General features: G+C 42.5%; 1 long non-coding RNA gene across 1 annotated transcript; it reads left to right on the top strand.

The window, feature by feature from the left end:
- Nucleotides 1-236: 236 nt before the first annotated feature.
- Nucleotides 237-6203, top strand: LOC309798108. The gene is made up of 3 exons (XR_014292954.1): nt 237-681; nt 3429-3540; nt 6059-6203. It is a non-coding gene; the product is annotated as an uncharacterized lncRNA (long non-coding RNA).
- The last annotated feature ends 1173 nt before the right edge of the window (nt 6204-7376 follow it).

Below are 7376 nucleotides of genomic sequence, written 5' to 3'. Positions count from 1 at the left end.
TGCTTTCCCGATAACATAGCACCCACCTTCATTATCCCTTTAGTTTTTTACTGCTCTTCATAGCACTTTCCATTACCTCATTTTTTAATTTATTCATGGTGTTTCTTCCCATTAGAATGTAAGCAGGAGAAGAGGGCTCCTGTTTGACTACTATACCCCTAGTGTCTTAATAGTGCTAGGCATTAGCAATTAAAAATAAAATGTTCAGCAAGATTGCTTTGCAGCAGGCACACCGCTAAGGGCTTTATACGTAGCATATAATTCCTTTTCATCTGTAGAGCCCATGTTTTCCGTGCTAGGCGCAGAGAGTGGCGGCCCTGCAAGAGCCCCTGGGGCAGAGCCAGGGGCAGCCGCTAGGAGACCGGGCGGGTGCGGCCTGCAGGTGGAGCTGGTAATCGACTCCGCCGGGGAGGAGGCCGCCTGGCGCCGCACCTCTTGGTCCGTGGCGCATGCTCCGCTTCAGCGGAGGACCCTCTCAGAAGCGGCGGCGGCGCTAGGCCTGGGCGGTGTCTCCGCGGCACTTCTCGGCGGCCGGCTGCTCTGATTGGGGGCGCTGGTAGCCGGAGGCGGGAGCGGGCCCTGGCGTCCAGCCGTCTCCGCCCCCTCCAGGTCCCAGCTGGGGACCCAGCCCCGCGAGCTGGCACTGCGGCTGTGGACAGCGGCCTGGGAGGATTGCTCCAGGTGAGTGCCGGCCCCGTTGCGCTGCCAGGTGCGGGTGCCGCAGCTTCGGCTTCCCCCCACGGGCTCTGAGGCCAGGGCCCCGCACCGCTTCCGAGGCTCATTCCCGCCGGCCCTGAGCCTCTGCACGCCGTCAGGACCCTCTGCGCTGGTCTCCGGCGCGTCTTACCTGGAGCACCTGCGGGTGCCTCTTCTGCAGGCGGTCGCCCGAGGCATCTCGCGGTGACCCAGGAATTGAGGGCTGTCTTGAATTTGCCTGCCCTTTCCCAGGTGCCCTCGGGCTTCCTGGGCAGGCGCGGTCGCCCCTGGGCTGCAGCGACACCCAGGATTTCTGATTCCCAGCTTCCCTCACCTCCTTCCTCCTTGTCCTTTACTCCCATTAAGTCCCCCAGGCAGCCTGCAGACCACTCTAACTTTTTAGTCAAGGTGTGGTCGAGAACGGTTTGACATCGGTCCTGGTGAATATCTTGGCGATCCTATTTAACCAGTTAACATTTTGCTTCCAGTACTTAACTTGGGTGAGGCTGAGTTTCCTGGAAAAAGGACTTAACGGTACTGCAGAGAGTTGGCGAGGCGTAATTAACATAGTAGGTCGGAAGCGCTGCCTGCGGAAGTCTGGAGCATAGCAGGAGCTTAAATGGGAGCGGAAATTATTAGTGGTGGTGTTATTATTAGAAAGCTGAATGACAAGCTGCTTTGGAGCTCTTCTTCAGCCACTGAACTCTGGACCGCCCCAATCCCATTTTTCAAAATCTGTCTTGTGCATCTACACTTTGCTAGGTCCTGGGGGTTCAGAGTTGACTCAGATGCTGGCTCTGCCCTTGGGCTGGGGTAAAATGAAGACAGACAAGTACTTAATTGGATTGTTACAGTATAAAAAGGATTGAGCTAAAAGTTGCTGAGAGAGCCCAGCAAAGCACATTGCATGCATCCTGGAGGAGGCCTTTTCTCTTTTGAACTTCTCAATCCTCATCCTTATGACAATTACTGGACTAGTAGGTTGAAAAACTTACTAGTGTTTTGTTGGAAGGAAAAATCAACTGGGTGACATTTCCAGTTGAGTGGCTTCAGCTGTTATCTTCCTGGAGCTTCCATTGTGGACAGCTGGTCCAGGTCGCGGAGGCTAGGCCTGAGTGGAAACGCAGGTACTGCCAGAGGCTTCACTGTCTCAAATTGTGGTTACAGACTTTCACTTTTCCTTTCAATATACTCCTTATTCCTGAGGAATAATGGGCTTTTGGAAGGTTATATTTATGATAAAAGGTAGCCCGGAACGGTACAGCCCTTCCCAACCACTGTAGAGAAATACAAACTTGTGAGTAAGCACAGTGGGCTTGCTTTGCCAGTAGAGACTCAAGATAACATCCCCTCCTGTCTAGAAGTTCCAGGTTCACCACTGCTGGGAGAAATCACTGTAGCACCATCAAGAGGTGCATCGACAGAAGGGAGTCAGTTCACTTTTGCAATCTTCTGAGAACCAATTTCTTAAGACTTGTGGAATACTCAGTTTAAGCCCAAGTCTTAAAAACAGCTGTATTGTATTACTGACGTACAATAGCAGGGCATATTTAGAATGTACAATTTTATGTTTTGATATGTATACACACGTGAAACTGTGATACGCTCAATATCATTAACCTGTTCATCACCCCCAAAAGATTTCCCTTTGCAATGCTTAGCTCCTGGCCCTCGTCTCCCCAGGCAGCCATTGATCTGCTTTACGTCAATAGAGATAAGGTTGCATTTTCTAGAGCTTTATAGAAATGAAATCATACATATTTACTTATATGGTCTGGCTTCTTTTACTCACCATAATTGTTTTGAGATTCATCCATGTTATTTTATGTGCATTCCTTTTTATTGCTGAGTAGTATGTATATATCACAATATGTTGACCCATTCACCCATTAGGGGAATTTGGGTCTTTCCGGTGTTTGGCTGTTGCACATAGAGCTGTTACAAACATTTTTGTACAAGTCTTTGTATGGGTATACACTCATGCATCTTTTTGAATGATTATATTTATTTTAGAAAACGTGGGAGGCCTGGGCTGTTGTCCCAGCTTTGCCTCTAACCATCTGGGTTTCCTTGGAAGAGTCACTTCATTTTGCCTTTAACATCCATCCTCAAGGTCTTTGCTACACTGTGATTTTGTGCCATCACTGCCAGAAACTAGATGGTCTTTGTTGATGGCTGGAGGGTCTCAGAAGCAAAGAGGGGTGGTCTCCTTTCCCTCTATTTCTCTTGCAGACTCTCTTTTCTTTCATGACGCTTTTTCCCTTGGGTGTAATTTTATGCAGGAAGGGAAGTGAATAGCTAGTGGGAGCAAGAGCTCATATCGCTGAACTTCAAAGTGTTTAAATTGCAATTAGGAAAAGGTGGGAGGTTAACAGGCTCCGGAATTTGGGGGATCTTCCTTTTTCTCAACCTATTCTCTTCTGAGTCCTCCTTTCTGCTATTTCTCTGGGAACATTATGTTTAACCACCTGGTGAGGAGGTGAGTGGGTGTTCTGGGCTCCAAATGTCACATATTAACTGGGAGTGGCAGGTGGGAGGTTTCCCAGTAAAACAGAATTCCTCAATTTTTGCTTCGAGGTATGGCTTGAGTCATTTGTTCTATATTTGCCCTTTACCTAGCTTTTACCTGACCTAAACCTGGTTCAGAACTTTGTATGGGAGCATTATTTACCAACATAATTTTGTGTAGTAAAACCTTGTGTAGACAAGTAACAACAGACTGTTTTATACAGAATGAAAATGTGGCTCTGGTGTTTGGTGGTCTGTTTGGTCCTTGGGACCCTGCATTCCGAGGTATCCAGAGGGAAGCTGGCACCTGTGGATCCTGAAACAAATATGAATGTGGTAAGTTTCTCAAAGTCATCTGTTTTTTAAAAACGCATCTGTGATCAATGTTAATTATTTTCTGAAATCCAGTTATGTCGCTACACGAAGCCACGAACTCTATTCTCTTTATATCTCATTATGTTTTTCCTGTTCTCCGAATCTTAGATTCAGCTAGCTGGACTTTACCTAAAAGGTAATGTGTATTTTACAAGCCTCATTTGCTGTTAAAACATATACTTCTTAGTAAGATAAGTGATATTTTTTATACATTCATTTCATTTTTAAGTCTCACTGAATTTGTTTAAACAACAATAAAAAAAAGTGTCAATACTTTGGAAGAATGTTAATACTCAATGTGCTGAACAAGGACAGATTACCAATGTCCATAGTTCAATACAAAAATCAAAGTATCTGAAAAAAATTTATTAGAAGAAATAAGCAAAAATAATCCCTTGAGTAACGAAAACATTTCAAAGTTATTAATCTTACATAAACAACTAAATCTGGAGATACCTTATTTAGGCATAAAATATCAGGAAAGTACATGTTGCTACAGAAAACAGCAGTTTTAAAACAGATGATGCATGGGGCTTCCCTGGTGATGTAGTGGTTGAGAGTCCGCCTGCCGATGCAGGGGACATGGGTTCGTGCCCCCGTCCAGACAGATCCCACATGCCGCGGAGCGGCTAGGCCCGTGAGCCATGACCTCTGAGCCTGCGCGTCTGGAGCCTGTGCTCCACAACAGGAGAGGCCACAACAGTGAGAGGCCCGCATACCGCAAAAAACAAAAAACAAAAAACAAAAAACAAAAAAACAGATGATGCAGTGACGCAACTGAAGAATCAGGCAACTTTGGAGATGGAGATTAATTTATAGAAAGCCAAGAGAGTATGACCTGGTATCAGGGTCTTAAGGTTACATTTTATTTCTTGTCCCAAATCTTTTCTTTTTAAATTTTTTTAAATTAAAAGCATTTTTATTTTTAAATCTTTTTCTGTAAGAATAATAAACCTAAATCCTTTCAAGTGTTTGTGGTAGAGAGAATAATGAGTACTTATTTACATTAAGTCTTCTGGATAATTGAGTTATGCATATGCCACTGAGCTCCCAATTAACAATTGCCCCATGGATTAATTGGTACAAACTGCTATGTATAAAATAAATAAACGAGGATAAGTTGTACAACACAGGGAATGTAGCCAATATTTTATAATAACTATAAATGGAATTTTTTTTTTTTTTTTTTTTTTTTGCGGTACGCGGGCCTCTCACTGTTGTGGCCTCTCCCATGGCGGAGCACAGGCTCCGGACACGCAGGCTCAGCGGCCATGGCTCACGGGCCCAGCCACTCCGCGGCATGTGGGATCTTCCCAGACCGGGTCACAAACCCATGTCCCCTGCATCGGCAGGCGAACTCTCAACCACTGCGCCACCAGGGAAGCCCCTGTAAATGGAATTTAACCTTTAAAAATTGTGAATCACTGTGTTGCACACCTGAAACTTATATAATATTGTACATCAACTATACCTCAGTTTTAAAAAAAAGAAAACAAAAAACAATTGCCCCATGGATCTTTCCTTATGGAGTAGTGAATTTGATCATAATTCCTTACTTTTCCTCTTTTCCCTCCAGTTTTATTGAGATATAATTGACATATAACATTGTATTAGTTTAAGGTGTACAACATAATGATTGTAAAATGGTTATTGTAAAATGATTACATTTTATTTATTTATTTATTTAACATCTTTATTGGAGTATAATTGCTTTACAATGGTGTGTTCGTTTCTGCTTTATAACAAAGTGAATCAGCTATACATATACATCTATCCCCATATCTCCTCCCTCTTGCGTCTCCCTACCACCCTCCCTATCCCACCCCTATTTACAATAGCCAGGACATGGAAGCAACCTAAGCATCCATCGACAGATGAATGCATAAAGAAGATGTGGCATATATATGCAATGGAATATTACTCAGCCATAAGAAGAAATGAAATTCAGTTATTTGTAGTGAGGTGGATGGACCTAGAGTCTGTCATACAGAGTGAAGTTAAGTCAGAAAGAGAAAAACAAATAGCATATGCTACCACAATCATTTTATCTTTTCTTGTTCAACTCTAGCTTGACATTCTAGTGTAGTTTTATTGGTCCATTGGTTAAAAACAGATTAATACTTTTTATGCTTCATTTCCCAGGATGGGGTCTCTTAAAACAAGGAAAATGGTAGATTACAGTATTACCTGGCATATTTAGAAAAGAAAGAAAGAAGTGTTTATTTGTACCTGGGAGCCAGGATGGAAACAAAGAAGCCCAAAGCTATGGTAAAATAAGACACACTTGGTGTAGAACATGTTAAAATGGTTTAGCTGAACATCTATGAGTAGAACACAGAGGTAAAACAAGTGGAGGATTTACTTTTACAATGGGATGTTGGCTACTAGGTTGAGCAGACTGAAATTTCAGTAACAATTCATTTCTTAAGTAAAACCTGGAGAATGTCATTGACACTTTGTCTTCTTCTGTGCTCCGCAGAGTGAAATTATCTCTCACTGGGGATTCCCTAGCGAGGAACACCTAGTTATGACAGAACGTGGATATATTCTTTGCCTTAACCGAATCCCCCACGGGAGGAAGAACCATTCTGACAGAGGTATGGCTGTTTTCTGTGGTGAGAAAGGAAAGCTCTGAAAATTTAACAGCATTGCTGGAGTTTGGCTCTTTTTTTTATATCAGTAACCAAGTTCAGATTTAACTTGAAAACATTGAAATGGGATTATTTTTTAGACCAAAGTACTCAACATGTTACATTTATGCAAGGTGTATAAAAAACACTTCTTCTGGGCCTCCCTGGTGGCGCAGTGGTTGAGAGTCCGCCTGCCGATGCAGGGGATACGGGTTCGTGCCCCAGTCTGGGAGGATCCCATGTGCCGCGGAGCGGCTGGGCCCGTGAGCCATGGCCGCTGGGCCTGCGCATCCGGAGCCTGTGCTCCGCAACGGGAGAGGCCACAACAGTGAGAGGCCCGCATACCGCAAAAAAAAGAAAAAAAAAAAAAAAAAAAACACTTCTTCTTTTAAAGAAATAAGGACAAGAGTCATCTAATTTCATATTTCGCTTAAAGGTTCAAAGGTCAGGTTTGTTTGAGGATATGCTAAAATCTCTGCTTTCTTTGTTATAAGGAAGCATTTCATTTAATAAAATGGTTTGAGCATTAAGTAGATAGCTCTTGCTGTTTGAAAATTACTTAATTTTTTGAGTAGGTAATGTATTCACATAGTTGAAAAATCAAAGAGAATAAAAAGATACACAGTGAAATACCTCCCTCCCATCTCATTCTCCACCTCCCCCGTTTTTTATGTATCTTTCCAAAATCTCTTTATTTTAAATTTCTTTATCTCTAAAAAAATCTCTTTAGAAGCAAACATGAATTATTGTTTTTCCCTGCTTCCCTTTTAATATAAAATATGGCTTATAATGCATTCTTTTGTTCCTTGAATTTTTTACTTAATATTTTGGAGATTTTTCCATACAATACAGAGAGCACTTCATCATTTATCTGTGCTGATACATAGTATTCCACTGTATAACTGTACCATGATTTATTTAACAAGTGTCCTCTTGATGGGCATATAGACTATTTCTGGTCGATTAACAAATATTGCTGCTGTAAGTAACCTTGTATGTGTGCAAGTTTATTTATACGATACATTTTCAGAAATAGAATTTTTGGGTCAGAGGATATATGGATTTGTGATTTTGAGAGATATTGTTAAATTGCTTTTCATGTGGTCTTGTTCTGGTAATTACTCTCATAAGCAATATATGAAAGTTCTTATAGTTTTGGCTTAAAGT

Source organism: Mesoplodon mirus (genome assembly GCF_964341445.2).
Source record: "Mesoplodon mirus genome assembly, contig: HAP1_SCAFFOLD_1667, whole genome shotgun sequence".
NCBI lineage: Eukaryota > Metazoa > Chordata > Mammalia > Artiodactyla > Ziphiidae > Mesoplodon > Mesoplodon mirus.
The sequence above is the reverse complement of the archived record's forward strand: the minus strand, read 5'-3'. Positions and strand labels throughout refer to the sequence as shown.